The 20,968-nt window shown below is 45.6% G+C and overlaps 1 long non-coding RNA gene across 1 annotated transcript; it reads right to left on the bottom strand.

Moving 5' to 3' along the window:
• Nucleotides 1-482: 482 nt before the first annotated feature.
• LOC113973532 lies at nucleotides 483-17,236 on the bottom strand. Its single transcript, XR_003536237.1, has 3 exons — nucleotides 17,225-17,236; nucleotides 10,899-10,904; nucleotides 483-587 (listed from the first exon to the last, which is right to left on the bottom strand). It is a non-coding gene; the product is annotated as an uncharacterized LOC113973532 (long non-coding RNA).
• Nucleotides 17,237-20,968: the final 3,732 nt, after the last annotated feature.

Below are 20,968 nucleotides of genomic sequence, written 5' to 3'. Positions count from 1 at the left end.
CCCTGGCACAGCCTGAGGCTGTTCCCTCTCCTCCTGCCCCTTGTTCCCTGGGAGCAGAGCTCGACCCCCCCCGGCTCCCCCCTCCTGTCAGGGGGTTGCAGAGCCAGAAGGTCCCCCCTGAGCCTCCTTTGCTCCAGGCTGAGCCCCCCCAGCTCCCTCAGCCCCTCCTGGTGCTCCAGCCCCTTCCCCAGCTCCGTTCCCTTCCCTGCACACGCTCCAGCCCCTCTGTGTCTTGTCTGAGATCCCAGAACTGCCCCAGCCCTGGAGGTGCCCCAGCAGTGCCAGCACAGGGGATGTCACTGCCCTGGGGCTGTGACACACCAGGGCTGGGGGCAGTTCTGGGGCCATTGGCCTCTGGCCCACCTGGGCACACCTGGGATCGTGTCCAGCCTCTCTCACCAGCACCCCCAGGGCCTTTCCCAGCTTTCCAGCCCCTCTGCCCCAGGCTGGAGCTGCAGGGGGTTGTTGTGACCCGAGAGCAGGACCTTGTTGTCCCTCACACCACTGGCCTCATTCCATGGATCCAGCCTGTCCAAATCTCTCTGCAGAGCCTTCCTACCCTCTAGCAGACCAACATTCCCACCCAACTCCATGAATTTACTGAGGGTGCCAGTAAATCCACATCACCAACAAAGTGGTGACTGGACACCACCCGGATGCAGCCCCATTCCCACTCCTCTGGGCCCGGCCATCAGCCAGTTCCCAATCCAGCCAAGGTGCCCCTGCCCAAGGTGTGGGCTCCAGCTTTTCCAGGAGAATGCCACAGGAGATGGTGTGAAAGGCTTCACTGAAGTCCAGGCAGACACATCCACAGCATTTTCCTCATCAGGAGCACGTGGGCCGTGGCTCAATCCATTGTATTTCCACAAGATACCAGTAACATTTACCAGTATTAATTCCATGAGACGAGAGCCTAAAATAGAGCAGTAGGTGTAAGCAAATGCCAGGTCATGGTGCTCTGTGCCACTTGCATCACACACTGCAAGAGTGGCTGAGGCAGTGCCCGGGTCCCAGAGCCAGGAATTTCACGGAACAGCCCGAGGCCAACACTAAATTACACACTATTTTTTTTTTCTTTTTGTTAATTACCAATGTTTCTGTATTGGGAAAGTGGGACACAGCACGTGTAATTAACTCGTTTGGGCAAGTTCTAGACCTTAGCTACAGACTCCACCTCCTTTTATCTGATGTGTCCACACCCCTGAGTGCCTGCAACGCTCCGTGGGATGCGTGGGATTGCTCCCATGGCACATTCCCAACTTTACATAATGTAAACAAAACAGCTGCATTCAGCAACTCTTTGCCTCCCCTGTAAAATTGCTTGAAGACCCAGGAGTGCACAAAAAACAATCAAGCTTTGGCCTATAAGGCAGAGAAAAAGAAATTAAATCCCTCCTAAAAGAAAAACATCTCTGGGGTGAGGGCAACACCTAAGCAGAGAAAATTCCAAGAATTTTATGTTCCAAAAGAACAGCAAAGTTCAACCAGCTGAACCCAAAGCTCCACAGTGCCATGGGCAGTGCTGGGAAATCGGAACCCACAACTGGTTTACCACCAGTGGAAATAGCATTAATCCCTGGCTCTCCAGCCAAGCAGGAAATTACACTTGGGATATCACCGGGGAATCTGAAAGTTTTTCAAACTCTAATTAGGTATTTGGAATCCCTGCTGCCAGCAAGGACCCTCCATGCACAGAAATGGAGATTTGCAAAGGCAGGAGTGCAGAAATCCTGGGCACAAAGCTCATTTAATGTCTGCACTCGGCAACTCCGAAGCCGGGACAGCAAAGGTAATAACGAAATTCCAGGGAGGATCCGTGATGCTGAAGGGCTGAAAATGAGGGCCTTTGCAGGGATACTCCCTGTGCAAAGCCAGGCTGGGTTTAATTAGGGAGGTGTGAAGGCACCTGAGTAGGAAACACAGTCACATCTCCTGGTTATTCCCAGAGGCACAACTGAGGGGCTTCCATTCCTTCCCCCCACTCCCAGACTGAGGAGGTAAAGTGGCTCCTTCCTTATTAAACCAGCCAGGAGCAGATGGCTTGGCACCTGGCTGGAGCTGGGTTTGGGGACCTTCTGAGTGACAGCAAGTTGATATATTTGAAGGGAAAGGCCTTTGGGGGGATGCAGGAGGACACAAAGGATTTCATGCAGCAGTTGGAGATGGTTTGGTGGGACAGACACGTCGTCTCCTGCAAACAGGAGTTGACTTGCTGTGCTGAATCCCTCAAATCCAGTGTGTGCACACTCCTGCTGCTCCAATCTTCACAGAAACATTGTTAGGAACTATGAGGAATCTACAAACAACAAGAGGAAATGTCCACACTGCTCCCTTATCCCACAGAATGGATCCCCTGGTACTGCTTCCATGTTTTCATGTCACCGCTTTGGCACCCTTAACATTTGTCTTTGGCACCTCAGATATTTCTGACTGCTTTCTCAGCCTCTAGTGCTGGAAGAATCTTACCTAAAAAGTGGAGAGAAATTCATTTTTTCTTTCCTTTTTTAACTTCCCATAGTCTTGGCAGCAAACTGTGTCATGATGATGTTGGCAACAACATATTTGTGGCAGAAGGAAGAAAGAGAATCATAAAATATATGAAAGAAAAAGTTGACATTTTAATGAAATAGCTTGTAACTTCTTGGAAAAAAGGTTATTAAAATGCACTCAGTTTATGGCTGTTTGTACAGATAGGAGGAGGGAAAGAGTTGCTCCTCAAGCCTTTAATAAAAATCACTTGTTAACGAATAATAATAGCAGCTAGAAATGATTTTCTAAATTCATTGCTGGAGAGAATTTTAGATTTGGGACATTCTGGGCTTTTCTGAGAACTTGGAGACTGTTGGCACATGCCTGAGGTTCTGGGAGAGCAGCATGACTTGTTCCTCAGAATGATGGAGCATCCAGTGTTCCTTTCCAACAGTTACCAAAGCTGGCACTGACTTCTCATGCAGCTACAAATGAATTAGTTTTTCTTAAATCCTTCTCTGCCAGATTATGGAATGAGAGAATATCCCACATAGAGTCCAGCTCCAACAGTGGCCAATATTCCCAGGCCCTGCCTTTGAAGAAGGAAGGATGGTTGCAGCTCTGTAGACCCTCAAGCCCAGGGACTCCTCCTGTTTTTCTTCCTGCCATTGCCTTCAACCTCTGGAGTGACACATCTCATTTTAATATTTCAGAAATCCAAGGAAAAGCCTCTTCCTGCAAAGCACAGCAAAGCCAGTGGCCAGCAGCCACTCCTGGGTGTTCCCCACAGAACAAGGGAGAACACAAGAATAAGAGGGAGAACATTCCCAGCCAGCCATGGATTTATCAGGGATGAGAAGAAAGAATTTAGGACCATAGGAGCTTTTCTCTTGCCTTTTCCCCCCCAGACTGAGCTGTATATAAAAATAAAGGGGAAAGAATGATGGAATACATTGGACAGTCACTAATGATCAAAGCAGGACCTCAAGACAGGAACCTCAGACCCCCTCTGTTTGATAAAGTGATTTCCAGTCCCAAACAAACCTGCCTGGGTTGGTGCCTCCTGTCTCACCTTTTCAAAATGTAAACTCAAATTACAGGTAAATCTTAGGGAAATTACACTTCCCCTTGGTTTCAGCTACAGCTGGAGCAAGGACATTGCATTTCTGGAAGGATTCTGATATTTTGATTTAGTTCCAAAGCAAATGAAGTCCCCCCTGTGTTTAACCAGACTCCACCATGGAAAAAAGAACCTTCTTTTTAGGAAGAGTTGAGACATTTCTTACACAAATGGAAGAATCATTTCATGAGACAATAGCAGGCACTAGTGCAAAAAAAAATTGTAGAAATACAGTTAACCCGCAGGAAGAGGAATTGGATGGGAATCATGGTGGGGCTTTCAGCTACAGCTGGAGGAAGGATGTTGCATTTCTGGAAGGATTATGGTCATTCCAAAATCTATCCTGAAAGATTTCTGGGATAGTGCTTCTCCTACAATGACTGCAGTGGAACATCACAGACATATATATCCAGTACAGTAGAATAATGTGTGCTTTACACCAGAGCTCCAAAGTGGACACCCAGCCCAGGAGCACTTACGGGATCCTGTGGATCGTGTTCCTGGTTGGAGTCATAAAAGCAGAGCAGAAATAGAGCGTTAAAAAGCACAAGACAACTCTGATCAATTATTGGCCCTGCAGAACAGAGACTGCTTTGGCAGATCACCTGACACCCTCAGCCTGGAAAAAAGCCTTGGTAACCAAATGAATTTTCTTTTATTGGCAGCTACTGATAAAGATTCCCAACACTGGCCTGGATTTAAATGCATATGGACAATTAAAACTCGGGGTCACCACCACAGTGTGATGGTGCCAGTTTGGGAAGCCTTATGTTATTTTATTTTATTTATGTTCTGTTCAAGAACTTTGTTGTTAATTATCATAAAAACTTTGATTAATAATCAATTCCTGCCACAATTACAGTATCAGTTATATTGTCTAATTAAGAAGTGGTGAGTGATTGGAATTCCAATGCAGTGATCCAGGCACAGGCTGCAATCCTAAACAAATAGGAGGGGGAAGTTGCTGAACAAAAGATTATCTAAGCTTTAATATCGACTGGCAAAACTCTTTCTCTCTGGATCATCAGCTTCCAGCCCTGTTATTACAATACAAATGCCCAATTTCTGCTAATTCCCAAGGCTAATTCCTTCCAATCATTATTTTGTATACATTGTGTTAAGGCTTTTCACTTGTTTAAATTTGCATAATTACAGCAATTGTCTTCTAAGCTTTGCTCTACTGAAATCATTCTAATTTGGGATTTAGCTCATTTTGAAAGAGTAGGAAACTTCTGGAGAGCAACTGGCATTGCCTGGATCTTCTGTAATTCATCCCAAGCACAGGTAGGCAGCCTGGGAGGACAAGGGAAGCTCCAGAGTGGAATACAATCTTTCTTTTATGGATGTACTACCCCTGGGAATATCACTGAGGAACTCCTGGAGCAGCAGTTGCTCCCCAGGTGCCCCCTCTGATGAAGAGGCAGCAGGTCTGGGCCTGGTTGGGAATCATTGGGTGCTTTGCCTGCGTCTCCTCAGAGGACACAGGACAGGTCAGGTGCAGATGTCGAGCTCTGCGGGAGGAGAGGATGGGAAAACTGAAGGAGCTCCACGTGGACCAGACCCCAGATCAAGGGCTCTCCCTGTGGGAAAGGGTCCCCAGAGTCAGTGCCCCTCCCTCCTGCCAGCTCTGGGCTCTCCAGTGTGAGATTGTTCCCTAAAATGTCCCTCCTCCAGCCGGGAGCCGTTCCCAGAGAACAGCAGTGCCAGCTCGTCCCACTCCCCTGCCACAGCCTTATCTCCCTCTCCTGCTCCTGCGATTCCTTGATGACCTATCAGCCCCACTGCTCCCCTGGCAAAGCTTCCTGCCTCTGATCTGCCCAAAAAACTTTTTGGTGGCAGCTTTTCCACACCCAGTGAGTGCAGGGAATCTGCCTGGCTTGCCTTTCACTTTTAAACGGAGATATGGAATTTTTTCCCTCTTAAAAAAAAACCCAACCCCAAACCAAACTTAATAACTCCTTTGTGTGTCACTTTGTATGTTCTTGTTGGTGGATCTTCATGAGAATGATGTGGATATTTGTGTTGAGGAGTAAAAGAAGTTATTGCCCTTAAAGCATCTAAACCACCTACAAACATATTCCCCTCTTAGCTGCTCCTTTAATTGTCTTTTAATTACCTTCCTCATTATTAGGCAGTTCCTCTGAAGGTGCATTGATTTTTTTTAATGTATTTTTTTCCCCTCCTACAAGGATCCTCAGTGTTAGGACTATTCTGGACTGTTTTTTTCACACTCTGGTTGGATCAGATGAGGAACTGCAGCCCTCAGGAGTAACTGAACAATTATTCTTCCTCCTGCCAACGAGTTTTATTGTCACCAAGTGTTTCTGGAAGGAGGGTCCTGGCTGTGGCACTGTCAACCAACTTTTTTTCCTGGGCTTTTTATTAATCCTGGGGTTGTTTTATCACCAGGGCCATGTATTCTCCCATTGCTGGGAAACTGCTGTCCTGTATTTTGGTCATTTCTTCCTATTATTATTTTATTTCTACTATTATTGCTGTTATTGGACTTCCCTCATCCTTGTGGGTCCCTTCCATCTCAAGATACTCTGTGATTCATGGATTCTGTCCCCTGAGCTTTCAAACTTCTGCTGTCCATGTAAAACCACTCACAGGGTTGGGTTTGATCCCTTTGTGTCCCCATGTTTGTCACACACATTTCACACCCTTAATGATTCCCACCCTGAGCTTCATCTGACTTTCCTCTAGAATGAGATTTCCGTGGCTTCATCCCTCCAGGATGGTTTCTGCTGAACTTTGTCCATATCTCCTGGCTTCCTTTCCCTCTCCCCTCTTATCTGCCTAATTATTAGTGCTGGGAGAGCAGAGCTCATCTCTGCTGTAGGTTATCTATGTTTCAAAAGCTTCTCATCCCAATACCTACAGCCCCTGTTCTCTGCCTTCTGCCTCTGTCTGCCCTTTGAAGCATCCCAGCTCCCTTTTATCTGCTGCCAGGACAACTTACCCCTTCCATACCTCTGCTCTGAAATATGCTCTGTACACACACACACACAGATGAGATAATCTGCTGCTTATTAAAAGCAGGGCTATCAAAAGGCAATCAGCAGCTCGGTAACACAAGGCAGAGTCCCTCAGGTTTGATGCAAAGGAGATATTAAGAAGTTGTTCCTCTGAGAAAAAGGATGAACTGGTGTTTGGGTTGGGATCTGTTCTTGTGTTCGAGACAGGTTAAAATAAAAACTCAAACCAAAGTCATTTGTTAAGTATGAAAACCCATCTTGTTGCTAAAAATTCAAAGCCATGTAAAGATCCACGTTCTTCATCATCACTACTGGAAATAAGCATCATCTTCCCTTCACAGGCTGTAACAAATGGGAGCATTAAATTGTGTTGTATTGGTGTCCTGACTGTGTTTTCTTTCCTGATTTATTCCTTTTCAAAACAGATTAATATTAAAAGCAGAGCTATCAAAAGACAATCAGCAGCTCAGTAACACAAGGCAGAGTCCCTCAAGTTTGATGCAAAGGAGATATTAAGTTTTTCCTCTGAGAAAAGGGTGTTTGGGTCGGGATCTGTTCTGTATATGAGGCAAATTTAAATAAAAACCCAAAACAGAGGCAATTTAAAATAAAAACTCGAAACAGAGTCATAGATTAAGTATGAAAACCCATCTTGTTGCCTAAAAATTCACAGCCATGTAAACAGCCATTTTCTTCATGATCACCACTAGAAATAAGTGTCATTTTCCCTTCACATGCTGTAACAAATTCTTAAACTGTTGTTGTATTGGTGTCCTGACTGTGTTTTCTTTCCTGATTTCTTCTTTTTCAAAAGAAATAAAAAGTTATTATTGCCCATTTCATTACCTGTTTCTTACCAAAACATCTGCCAGACTTTTTAGCTTCCTAGAAATAGGTTAAAAAAGTAGTCTATATATACACTCAAAGTTTATTTTATTTCAGGAGGAGAAGTAAAACGGGATTTAACTCTTTGCTGCCCGTATCTACAGTGAATAAATCAAAATAATGGCTTTTCACAGCACAGATAAACCCTCCCAGGCTTTGCTCTATGTGTCACACCACCTTCTGAAGCAACTTTACAACATCTAAGTGTAGCACCCCAGATAAGCATAATTTCAGTTATCTGGGACTCAGAGGCAAAGAAAAAAAAAAAAGAAGAGTGAACTCTTTTTTGCATACAAAACAGTCCTCAATAATCTTTTTTTTCCCAAACAAAACATCAAATAAGTCTGTTCCTTCAGATGTTGCAGATGAATGGAGCCTGTCACACTGCCAGGGTGGGAGGATCTGCTCCCCAAGCCTTGCACAGGCAGAACAAGGGAATTCTCCCTCTGCAGCCACCTGAAAACAGCTCTGCTGTGTTTATGTTGTACCAAGTTGGCTGATCAGAGGATCTGTCCCCTTTCTTCTATCCCTGCAGGGCCACAGGATATCAGGCTTTCAAAGTCAGGATATTTGTCATTCATCCAGCATTTTTTGCTCCTCTCCAGCTTCAGGCATTGGCAATTTGTGTAGGTGAGGGAGGAAAAAAAAAAACAAAACAAAACACCCTCTAATGGATTTCTGCAGTGGGTTAATTTTTTTAAATGAGTATCTTCTGAAAGTCAAGTGGCTGGGGGGAGATTGATAAGGACAAGGAAGTGCTCCAAGGAACATGACAGGACATGTCCCAGGCAGCCCCAGAGTCTGAGATCGTTTCCATATGAAAAAAAAAAATAATGAGCCAAATAATTTGTTCTTTTTGATTTTTTCCATTTGAATTAGCAAAAGTAAAAGTCACTGGCACAGGTTGCCCAGAGAAGCTGTGGCTGCCCCTGGATCCCTGGAAGTGTCCAAGGGCAGGTTGGACAGGGCTTGGAGCAACCTGGAATAGTGGAAGGTGTCCCTGCCCACGGCAGGGGAGTTGCACTAAATGACTTTTAAAGGTCTCTTCCAACCCAAACTATCCAAGGATTCTAAAAACTGAGTTTTATTTCACCATTTCTAAACCCTTCCGTGTCCCTGCCCAGGGCAGGGGTTGGAACAGGATGGGCTTTAAGGTCCCTTCCAACCCAAACCATGATTCTGTGAACATTTTCTACTAAATACTCTCTGTCAAAAAATCACACTTCAAAAATGGGATAAAATAAAATAAAATAAAAAATTAGTAACTTATTTTTTTTCTCTTTTAGTTTCCTCAGCTCTAAGGATGAGCTCTAGAAATCAGCTCCATGATTCTGCCAGAAGTCTATTCCTCAGGATCAGAAAATTATTTCTGAAAGATATGTAATGATGCAAATGATCCAATTTGCAAAAGGTCTGCTCTGATACAGAACATACATCAAATATACATGAGGTACCCTGAATAGTAACTGTGCAGTTAGCAGAGCAATAAGTGTAATTATCATCCCGGATTACTTAAAACACAAATTGGTATCAAATTCCAGTAGCCAGTACAAGTGCAATGACAATTTGGGTTAGACACAATACTTTTTTTGCCTTTGAATGGAAGATAAATAATTGCAAAACGCAAACTATCCTGGTATGAAATAAATTCTAATGCAAATATTATGTATGGGACTCCAGCTCTTGTTGCTTTTAGACTTAGGAGAACTGTTCACTGTCCTGTTGCTTTTGGGGAAGAACAGGAAGGGAAATAAACTCAGAATTAATTTGTGTTGATTTTTTTAGATCTCTGCTTTGACATTTATTTGTATAAAATATCTTAGAACACTTACAATCATTTCCAGGACGAGCAATTAAATAGAATCCCAGAATGGTTTGGGTTGGAAGGGACCTTAAAGCCCATCCTGTTCCACCTCCTGCCATGGGCAGGGACACCTTCCACTATTCCAGGTTGCTCCAACCTGCCCTTGGACACTTCCAGGGATCCAGGGGCAGCCACAGCTTCTCTGGGCAACCTGAGCCAGGGCCTCACCACTCTCATAGCCATGAATTCCTTCCCAATTTCTCATCTAAATCCTTCAGGTCCTGCAAACCTGAAAGGACAGAGAAGGCACAGCCTGGAGGCACAACTCCCACACAGTCTGGACATTCCTATTTCCAACTCCAGCCTGTTGCCCCTTTTCCTTCCACCTCACCCTGCAGTGAGTGAAGAGGGATAACTGTGTCCCTCCACGTCCCTCTTCCCACAGCCAGGGATGCTGCTGGCTCCAGCAGCTCCACCTTTTCCCCAGGGCTGTTCCCAAACCAGCTCTACATCCCTGAGACCCATTCCTGGAGCAGCCAAACCCCACGTGCTGCCCGTGGTCACCTGAGCCCTGAGGGCTGAGCTGCCTCCGGGGGCTCCTGCCCTGCCTGGAGGTGCCACGTGGGGCTCCTGGGACGGGCAAAAATGCTGATAATGATCCTCATCAAGCTCCTCACTCACTTCCCGGGGCAGTACAGGTTCAGCTGTTATTAAATGAAGTTGTATCCCTCATTTATTGGTAGATTTGGGAGTTTTGCTGGTGTGGGATGACAAACACAAGCAGCGCGGACTGAGATGAGAAGGAGGAGCTGTGCTGGGACTGTGATTGAGGGAATGCTGAGGAGAGCAGTTGCTGACACCTTCAAAATTCCAGCCCCAGAAAGGAATGCTCTGGCTGCCATCAATAATTAACAGATAATAGAAGCATGTTCAAATGGCACAATAAAGCAGGATTTGCTCTGCAACAGCCGCGTTTCAGATTCCAAATGCAAAAGCTGTACCCTGGGGATGGCTGTTAGTGGAGAGAAATATTATGATCTGTAATTATTATTTGTTGTACACCTCCACAGTTGTAACATCTGCATGGTTTGTGCTTCCATGTGATTGCTCGGAGCTGGGGAGGAAATATTGCTGTGACAATAATTACTTGCAAATTGCACTGAGAAAAACACTTTACCTTCCAAACACAAATCAAATATAATGCCAGTGCTGGCTGTCCCAGGAACAGGGGGAGATTTGTAACCACAACCACCAGCAGGTTGTATGAAACAAAGCTGGAGAGTTTCTGTCAACTCAAAAAAAAAAAAAAGAAGAATTTCTGATCCTGGAGGAATTTCTCCCAAGTTACACTTTAAATGATGATCCTTTGTACAGCACACTAAGGCTGGAACAGTTGCACAGATTTGAAGCCATCAGGCTGATCTCAATTTAGGAAAGTTCTGCCCCTCCCACCTCAGAGTAAAATATGAGGAATGGCAAACTGTGAAAATGGGAAGGATTTGAGATGGGAACTGCAAGTCTTGAATTTCTGAAGTGAAGCAGCACAAGATGGTATGAACTGAGGCTTTTTGAAGACATGGGGAAATCACCCCTCTTCACAGAGCTGCAACTTTAGTATATTAACCTTTGGAATGATGGACACTTTGGGCTGTTGGCTTTAACCTGCTCATAGGTCACTCAGGAATTCCAGGTACGGCACACTGGGAATGTGCACAGAGATATTCCAAAACCCCAGATACCTCAAACCAGACCCACTCGAGAAACTAAACTTCCTACCCACACAAAGTTTATGTTCAGGATCCACAGTAACTCCAACCAAGACATGAGTTTATGTTCAGGATCCACAGTAACTCCAACCAAGACAGGAGCTTTGAGAGGATTAAATCCCAGCGCCAGGCTGGGAGGTGACGATCAGCTCAGCAGTGAACATTCCTCAAAGGGACATTTTTGTCCTAGAAAGCAAATCCCTTCTTGGCACCAAGGGCCTCAAGTTGTTTTAATTACCCCTGTTCAGTTTAGGTTTCGAACAGCAAAGCAGTGGTTCAGCCCTTACACACACAAACAGAACAATTCCGGGATGCAGGATGATCGTTTCTTTGGGATTTCTGCTGTTGTTCTTTCTCCTTGTTCCCATGTCCCAGCAGTGCTGAACCTCCGATGGGAAAAGGATGAAATTCATTAAATGCCTTGTATAAATCATGTATTGTTTTGCTCCCTGGCTGACTGTGCTAGAGAAGTTAAAAAATAAATGAGTGTACTTTGGCAGCACCACACGTGGGTATCACCTACTCCTGAATAATATTTACATGATGGAAGAATAGGCCATTCCTTGAACTGAAAAATGGGAGTTTATTGTTGAAATAATTAATGCAGACATCCTGGAACAACGGGATGAAGGGCTAATCCTGCCATATTTGGAATTATAAAACACTAAATCACTTTGTGTAGCTGCCAAAGTAGTTTACTCAGGAGACTGAAAGAAATGCTGATTTTTTTTTCTGTCAGTTCTGTGCTTTTCATTTGAACATAGATCAGAGGTTTGAGTGCTTAATATGAGGTGATCAGAAAAGTGGTTGTTTTCTAAGGCAAAATTCAGGCAGTAGGAAAGGTTAGAAAACTTCATTGTCTCTTCTGACCTTCAACACCTGAACACAAAAGCACTGAAAGCACAGAATTTGGATTCATTTTTTTTATGCTGCGCCTCTTCTCAACAGTAGCTCAAACATTATTTGGGTTCTTACTTCTTGCCAGGACTTCCCAGATGACTCTGGGAATATATGGAGCATATTCCCTGCTCTTCTGTCAGCAACTCCCAAGTTCCCACTGATCTCTGGGCCCTTGTGCAGCTCCTGTGGATGCTGATATTGCAAGTTCAGGCCTGGGGATGATTGTTGCACTTAGAAGAAAAATTTTCTAGCAGCTACCTGATGGTTTGGGTCATGATGCTCCATCCTGGAAGTGTCCAAGGCCAGATTGGATGGGGCTTAGAGCAACCTGGGACAGTGAAAGGTGTCCCTGCCCATGGCAGGGGTGGCAGGAGATGAGCTTTAAGATCCTTTCCTACCCAAACCATTCTGTGATTCTATGATTTTATAATGGATGGGAATAACCTATTAAATATATTTTTAGATAAGAAAAATAGAAAAAAAAATAGGAAATTGAAATAAAATCTTTCATTTTGCAGGAAATGGAGATTTTTCTGTTTGGGCAGAAAACTCCAATTTCCAACCTGCTTTATCTTAGGGGAAAAAAAAAAAAAAACAAAAAACAGTTTCAGCCACCACAAAGAGACAATGTTTTGTTCTCAGTTAAGTTCTCTGCAGGCTGCTGTTCTCCCAAGTCACCCTCACGCCCTCACACTTGCACTCTTCACCCAAATTCTTCCCCCCCACATCGTGCGAGGTGGGTCCCGGAATGACACACCAGGCACGAAGCCAAAGCTCTGCAGAGGACAACAGATCGTTCTGGAAGAAGCATCAAACACCACAACTGAGTGGGACCTTTCTCATGCAGAAACATAAAATGCAAACTTATTCTGTGTGTGTGTGTGAGTGTGTGTGTGTTGTGCCATCTGGCACCGGAGTCACGCGCGGCACAGCTGGGGAACGCGGGGAGGGAGCCAGTTGTCACCACCTGAGCTGCCAACTGCCAGAGAAACCCAGCCGCGCTCCTTCCAGCCAGCACAGGCATTTGTACGCCACGAGGAAGGGAAAACGTAACGAGAAACCTCCGAGGAAAGCCTAAAACAGGAAATTAAGAGCCCCCTTTAACTACACACGTGCGTCGGAAAGCGGGGAACGCGACACTCGGCACATAAAACTCTTTATAAACGAGCGTGTGCACGTGATGTAAAGAATAAATACGTGTCTGGGGTGGGTAATGGGCAAATGCAACAGGGGCTATAAGCCAAAGTCTCACCACTCAACAGTTCAGGTGTTGCAGCTGCAGCTTGCCTCAAAAAAAGTCAATTTTTTTTGACAATTACTGGCTGGAGGGGTGCAAGGTTTCAGATTCTCCTGCGATACCTGAGCTGCTTTGTCAGGGCTCTGTCACAACCACAGAGACGAGCACCTGTTGCCTGAGGAAACACAACCCATTTCTTCACACGAGGACATTCCACACTTCTTGAAACGAGCAGCAAAGGAGAGAAAGGTAAATGAGAAATGAAAAATGAACGTGGGAGCTCGGGGCTGGTAAAAAAGTTGGAAAACACCACATTGTCTTTTGTGTGAATGAGGAAACTCAGACAAACACAGAAAACGATCCTTGCTTTAACACCATAAAACTCACTAACAGAAAGAGGTAAGGAGATTGCTAAAAGATACATTTTTTAAGATGCTGTTTATGTTTCTGCCCATCTGAAACGATCCCCCTTGATTTATTGGCCCAGAATATATTGCTGCAGCAGCTGAAGGGATGATAATAGCCCTGGAAAAATGGGGATGCTGTTATTTGGTGATGGATTGAAGCACCGCTGAACCAGCGAGGGGATTTATCAACGTGCCTCTGAACTTGGTAAAAATGAGGCTTCTGGAAGTCTGGAAACTAAACTGGAGGAGAACTGCCAGCACCTCCCACTGCTGGGAGTCTTGTTTTAATTAGGGGTGACTAATTACAGCGACAATCAGGGCTTTGCTCCGTGGAGGCAGATGGGGCTGGTCACCACAACCAGCCTGGCCCTAAACACCGTGGGATCCCAACAGCACCATTCCAGTCCTTCATTTACCAATCAGTCATGTGATTTCTCTAGTTATTTATTCTCCCAGTTTACTTGATCTCCTAAAAATATTTGGCACCTTTGCATCTCCCAATGAAAATTCTTCAATCTGCCCAGTTACTAATTTTTTGTGTCCTAAACGTTGCATAAACAAGAAAAAGCTTCACAAAAATTAGTAAAAGAAGACTATTATTAAAGAAAGACCATTGTCTTGCCAGTACCTGGAGTGGGACCTGTGATTTTACCCAGAATCCACAGAAATTTCACACAATTATAAAGCCCTTTCCTAGAGGTGCAGAAATGACAAAACAATGACAAAACATCATGTTTGCCAGGAGAAAAGTAAAAAACTGCAGCCGTGTGACAATCCTTGAGGACTCAGAAGCCGAGGCACTTGTCAATCTGCATTTCTGGAATTTTTTTGCCCTTTCTTCTCGATTATGGAGCAAGGATTGAAACTCCAGAGCCCGTGTCTGTGTTGGTGGTGATCACTCCGCTGAGCACCACGACAGAGGGAGGGACAACTCCCAGCTCCCACACTCCCGTCACAACGTGTGAATCTCAGCTTTTGTTTTTATTGACACTGGCAGACAAAAGGATAAAAATAATCATCAGAAGTGTTAGAACAAGACAACAAATAAAAGATTCCCAGAGATTTTATAATTGTGGGTCGGGCTGTCAGATGGATGTTTGAGCCGACAACAGATGAATGTTGTGTTTTGATACACAGAGACCCTTCTCGTGTTGTCAAACTTCACAACAATGCACATTAAAACAAATTATTGGGGCAACTGAGTTTCTAACTGCTCCTGTGGTGCTTTGTGTTAAAATTCTGTGTTCCAGGAAGACAAGGTGGGGCTTTGGGGTATTTTCTGGGTGCCACCACTGACCTGTGCAAATGACTCCACATCAGAAGGCAGCAAAATGTTTGGACACAGGCTCAGGTCCCAGGAGCAACAAGCAGCAATTGCTCCTTCCTCAGCTGATGGGTCCTGCTGGGATGTAAGAGCAGAGCTGATCCAGCAGGTTTGTGATGCTGAAGCACAGATCTGCCCGGTCCTCCTCTTCCCTCCCTTCCCTGCAGCCTCCTGGACGTGTCCCATGAACCAGGTCAACCAAGAGAACTAAAAAGGGAAGAGTTCTCTGCCAGGTTAAAACCACAAGGGAAGGATCTGACAGGGCTGGAGCAGGGAAAGTTAAAAAAGAGAGAGGAAGAGAAGGGGAAGAAAACAGGACCTTTTCTTCCTGCAGGGACAAGCTGGAGGATTCACATTCCTTTAGCCCAGGAGATCACAGGGCTGACCTGACCTGCTCTAACACAGCTCATCCAAGACTTGCCTGTTTGTTGCTACTCAGGTGTCTCTGGATAGTGTTCAGTGCACAGCAAAGCACATCATCTGATGGGGAAAAATTCAAGTGACCCATCTTCACCCACATCCTTGCCACGGGCAAGGACACTCCGGGTGTCCCTACCCACAGCAGGGAGTGGAACAAGACGATCTTTAAGGCCTCTTCTGACCCAAACCAGCCTGTTGTTCTGGGATTCTGGGATTCTGGGATGTGTATCTCAGCTTAGGAGACAGACAAACACATTTCATCTCCCCAAAAGGAGCAATCTCTGCAGCACCAGTAGTTTTTTAAGCAATGACAAATGGATTAGCAGAATGAACAGCAGAAAGCCCCAAGATGGGTTTTCTGGGATGGAAAGGAGAACAGGAGAATCAGCAGAAATCAAACTAAAATTTGATATTCAGATAACTGAAACAGAGCAACCGAGTGACGCCGTAAAAACTCGGGAAGGCGGCGCAGAGGAGCTCTGTCTGTCAGACCCAAGTGGGATGGCAAACAACCTGTTCCGCGATTTTTTTTGTGCTCCCCAAATGTTTGTTCTCCCATTAGCACAGGGGGAAAAAGCATTCCAGCTTGGCACAAAGTGTTCTGTCGGGTCACATCGCGCCGCTCGGGAACACGTCGGATCGGACGTGACAGGACAAGTGCCGGGACATAACACGACCAAACAACGCCGGCACTCCGGGGATCCGGCTCCGCTTCCCTGCCCGCCCAGGATGTCACTCCGGGTAGGGAACAGCTCACCTGGAGCTCAAAGTGCTGTTGACTAGAAAGTGCTGGGAGCTTGGTTGGTGTCAGAACGCCCAGTTCACTTCCAGCACCTAAAGATCCCCGGGGAGAAGGGCAAACTCAGGCTGTTGACCCCAAAAATAAAACCTATTTGCAGGCTTAAACTGCTCCAGAGTTGCTCCAAGATTTTCCTAGGCACTGATAGGAATCTTTTGCTTCTATTTTAGAAAAATAGAATGAAAATAAGGATGGATTAATTTGAAAGGAAAAGCAGGCACCATTTCCATATTACCTGATATTCAGGAAATGGCTGTTTTTACTGCAGGGAGCTGAGAGAGCCCGAGGACAAATAAACAAATAGGCACAAGGAAAGAGAGGAGATTAAACACTGTATAAACATACAAATTATTTAAAGGAGGCGCCATGGGAGAGCTCTGCCTGGGAGTTTGGGGGCACAATTAGCCCAGATGACTGGCACCCCAATCCCTGCACCGGGGTTACCCAGGGCAGGCACGAGGATCCTCCCTGCTCCCAACTCCCCATATCCTCCCGGCAGCATCTCAGAGGCATCTGCACTCCCCTTCTGTGCCAAAATGCCTTGGCATTCCCCTGCAAGTCAATGGCAAGAAAAGGCTGGAAGAGAGAGATGAGGGGGTGGAAGGAACCTGAGGTGAAGAGCAGGAGATGAAAGAAAAAATGGGATTGAAGCACGGCTCAGATAAGAAAAAGTCCAGGAAAGAAACAAAGGAGGCTTTCCAGGTGTCTTATGAGGCTTCTCCCACGGGCAGAAATCTCTCTGCTGGCTTCTCCCTGCAGGTTTTTTTTGTTGGTTCATTTTAAGGTTCGGGATTTTTAAGATTTTTGTGCTCTTTTTGGCCAGAGCTCACGGGACAGAAGGCAGCAAGAAGGAAGACAGTACTTTTTAAGGTGTCCATGAAGAAAAGGGGGATCTGTGGGCTCAGTTCCAAGGGTGATGGGAATAGGGGCAGCCTAAGCCACTCCCTGTACCTGGCACTTATAGAATCATGGAATATCCCGATTGGAAAGGACCCATAGGGATCATCAAAGTCTGATTCCATCGCTTTCCTCCTTCATCCCTAACAAATCCCAGGTTTTTTGTCTTCAAAACTAAGCCTGGCTCCCTAATGCTATTTAGGTTCCTTACAGGCCACATTATCTGCAAAGTAACAAAGGTGTTTGGTTCTTTAAATGTGTTCTAGCACTGAAAAATGTTGCATTTCTGAATGCACTGAACTAACTTTTAGATTTCGTGCCTAGAAGTGAAAAGTCTTTGCCATCTGGAGGTCAAGTGTTAACAAACATGTTCATACTTTGCAACAGCCTTGCATGAGAATTAAGAAGTTAAGCATAAGAATTAAGAAGTTGATACATATGAAAGTAAAGCATCTAAGATTTTTAAGGATATGCCCTAATTTCTTTGGAATGTGAATTTTCAGAGCCTACCCAGGCAGAACTTTAACCACAGAATCATGGAATCACAGAATGGTCTGGCTGGGAAGGAGCTTAAAGCCCATCCAGTGCCACCCCCTGCCATGGGCAGGGACACCTTCCACTAGCCCAGGTTGCTCCAAGCCCCATCCAAACTGGTCTTGGACACTTCCAGGGATACAGAGGCAGCCACAACTTCTCTGGGCAACCTGTGCCAGGGCCTCCCCACCCTCACAGCCAGGAATTCCTTCCCAATATCCCATCTATCCCTTCCCTCTCTCCATGGGAAGCCATTCCCCGTTGTCCTGCCACTCCAAGACCTCCATATATCACAGAGAACAAAACATTACTGACTGGAACAGCAATTTCACTGGAAAAAGGGGAGATATTTACTGCTGAATACGGTAATTAATTGAAGTAAACGCATTAAGTGAATAGATTAAACTCAATTATCTGGATTTTTGTACAATTTCAAACTGAGAACGTTAAAAGCCTCGAGCAAACCCAAAATAATTGTGGGAAATCTCCCACACTTCCCCTTCCCTGACAACCCAGGAGCCAAGTTGAGAAGTGGTGCGATTTCGCCGAGCGACTTTTCCCAAGTCCCCAAGTTCCAGAGCATATGTTCCAAAGCTGGCACCTCCCAGGCACTCCAGGCTGTGCCTTTCCCCTGCTGCACTGCAGCAGAGCCCACGGAGGTTCCGTGCCCTCCGTGCCGGGGCTCCCAAGGGGTTAAAGCCACGCGGGCTCAACTTGTCAGGATTATTTTTGCCTCGTCTGGCAAAGTTGTTTGTTGTGGCTCGTCGGTGCTGCAGGGGATCAGTCACTCTGAAGGAGAGGATGGCCAAGCAGTCCCACAGTCAGACAGTGACTGGCACTGTCAGTAAATCATTTTGTCAAGGATTTGTTTTGCAGCGACGCAGAGGGAATTGTGTGGTTGTTTGGAATGAACTGGAGCGTTTTGTGTTGATCGGCTGCTGGGCCCACAATAAATGATCAATTAGGGCTTGTTAATACCACTCAATAGGGGTTTGGACATGACTTGCTTCACTCTGGGTAGTTCCTTAGTCCAGCAGATCCTCTCTCAGTTTTATGTGGAGCACTGGTATCATTTCTACCCTGTGTTATTTTTGGTACAAAGCAGGGAAGTAAAATGGTTTTCCACGTACTGAGGAAGGCTGAGAGAATTGGGATTGTTCACCTGGAGAAGAGAAGGATCCAGGGAGACCTGAGAGCCCCTTGCAGGGCCTAAAGGGGCTCCAGGAGAGCCAGAGAGGGACTGGGGACAAGGGATGGAGGGACAGGACACAGGGAATGGCTTCCCACTGCCAAAGGGGGGGGAGAGATGGGATATTGGGAAGGAATTCTTCCCTGTGAGGGTGGGGAGGCCCTGGTACAAGTGCCCAGAGAACCTGTGGCTGCTCCTGGATCCCTGGAAGTGTCCAAGGCCAGGTTGGACGGGGTTTGGAGCAACCTGGTCTAGTGGAAGGTGTCCCTGTCTCCCTGGAATGAGATGATCCTTAAGGACCTTTCCAAAGCAAACCATTCCATGATTCCATGACAACTGCCTTCCTTCAGCCCAAGCCTGAATCTCCTGTCACTCAGTGCACCAGTGTGAGCCATTCATGAGAACAGCAGAGAGAAGAGGAGTTGCACTGGTTGTGGGTCTGTGATCCTGGCCAGGTCTTGCCCAAAACACCCAGAGGCAACAGGCTGTGGATTTTAAAGCTGTGACAGACTGTTGGGAGCTTTGAATGCCAGCCTGTTAGAGAAGGCAATTTTTTTGGTGCAAGAGAAAGCTGCTCAGAGGCTGCACTTTGAAACTGTGACAGACATCCCTGTCCAACCAAAGGTGTCAAAGCAGAAATACAAACCAGGTGAGTCTGCAGAGCATTCAGTCCTTAATTATTATTATTATTATTTCTCTCTCAGTATTGGTTTGTTTTTTTTTTATACTGCCTATCCACTTACTTCTAATTTATTGACTCTGGAACTGTGGGAGAAGTTGTGCTGCATCCCACAAGCCTTGATCCCAGCTCTCCTCTCTGACAAGGATTGGTAAAACCAATGGAAGAGACAGAGTGGGTAAACAGGGACAATGAAATAAGTCTTCTGCTAATTGGCTTTAGACAGCAGCAGGGAAACCTTTCTAGATCTCCCTCTAGGCAAAGAAAAAAAAGAGGAATATTAGATCAAAAATCAGCTTAACATGTAGAAGCTGGTGCTGTGGCTAATGCTGCAGGATGGCAGTGGTTCAAACTGTATTAGGAGAGAGATTTCAACCCACGTTGAAATCTTTCAGTGAAAGCCTTTAGTTTTAGCCCATAAACACTCCAAATGACAACCCACAGACAAGCCAGAAGATTAGGGAAACAGCAGTAGGATAATTATTTCAGATAGACACCAAAGCTCCACAAGACTTTAGCAAATTAACGATTAGTTCATGTTGATGTGGCCTCCTCCCCTTGCTCTGGTCTTCCCAAAACTTGGGCATGGAAAACACTCTCAGAAATAATTTTAACCAACAAGCTGCTGCAAACCAGGCACAGCAAAAGGAAGAGAAAAGAAAAACGCAACAGGGGCCACAGAAGTGGATATGGGAGGAATAATTAGAAGCATTTCAATTAAATAGACATTGTGAAGCCAAGCAATACCTGTGGGCAATATATCTGTCAACACACACATGAAGGATGTAAACAGAAAGAATGGAAAGGGAAGATTTAGTGCAAGTCACTGGGCATAGCTGGGAGTGATGTGATTAAATTAAGAAAGATAATTCAGGTTGAATCTGAAGAACAACTTCCTGACAGTGAAATGTTTCGGCTTCAAACAGTCTCCCAGGTAAGCAGTTAATCCCCTCTCTTTAAAACATGACTGGGCAAGAGCCCCTGTGCCTGCACGATGGGAACAGGGCTGCTTCTCCCAAGGATGGATTGGAAAATGAAGTAAGCCTTTAATTTCTTTAATGTTTGGGAACCTACTGTCCCAGCAGGGATAAGAAAACTGAGAGAAAAAGGGAGAGATGGGAGGCAAACCCATCCTGAAGTCATGGTTAACCGGATTTTTGGGAGCAAATGGTTTAATGTTAGTATAGAAGAGATAAAAGTTGATGCCAGGGAAAAGGGGGGAAGTCCTGGGTTGGAGCTCAGCACAACCCTGGCATTTTATTATGATAGAACCATGGAATCATTGTGGTTGGAAAAGCTCTCTGAGATCATCGAGTCCAACCATTCCCCAGCACTGCCAAGGCCACCACTAACCCACGTCCCCAAGTGCCACATCCACGCATTTTTTGAACAATTCCAGGGATGGTCACCCCACCCCTTCCCTGGGCAGTGTGTGCCAAAGCCTGAGCCCCTTTCAGCAAAGAAATATTTCCCAATATCTAATCCAAACCTCCCATGGCACAACTTGAGGTCATTTCCTCTCATCCTGAGAATCACAGAATCCCGGAATCTGCTGAGTTG

This window comes from Neopelma chrysocephalum, unplaced genomic scaffold (assembly GCF_003984885.1).
Source record: "Neopelma chrysocephalum unplaced genomic scaffold, ASM398488v2 Primary Assembly neopelma1_103b, whole genome shotgun sequence".
In the NCBI taxonomy this organism is placed as follows: domain Eukaryota; kingdom Metazoa; phylum Chordata; class Aves; order Passeriformes; family Pipridae; genus Neopelma; species Neopelma chrysocephalum.
This window is presented reverse-complemented; position numbering and strand designations above follow the sequence as displayed.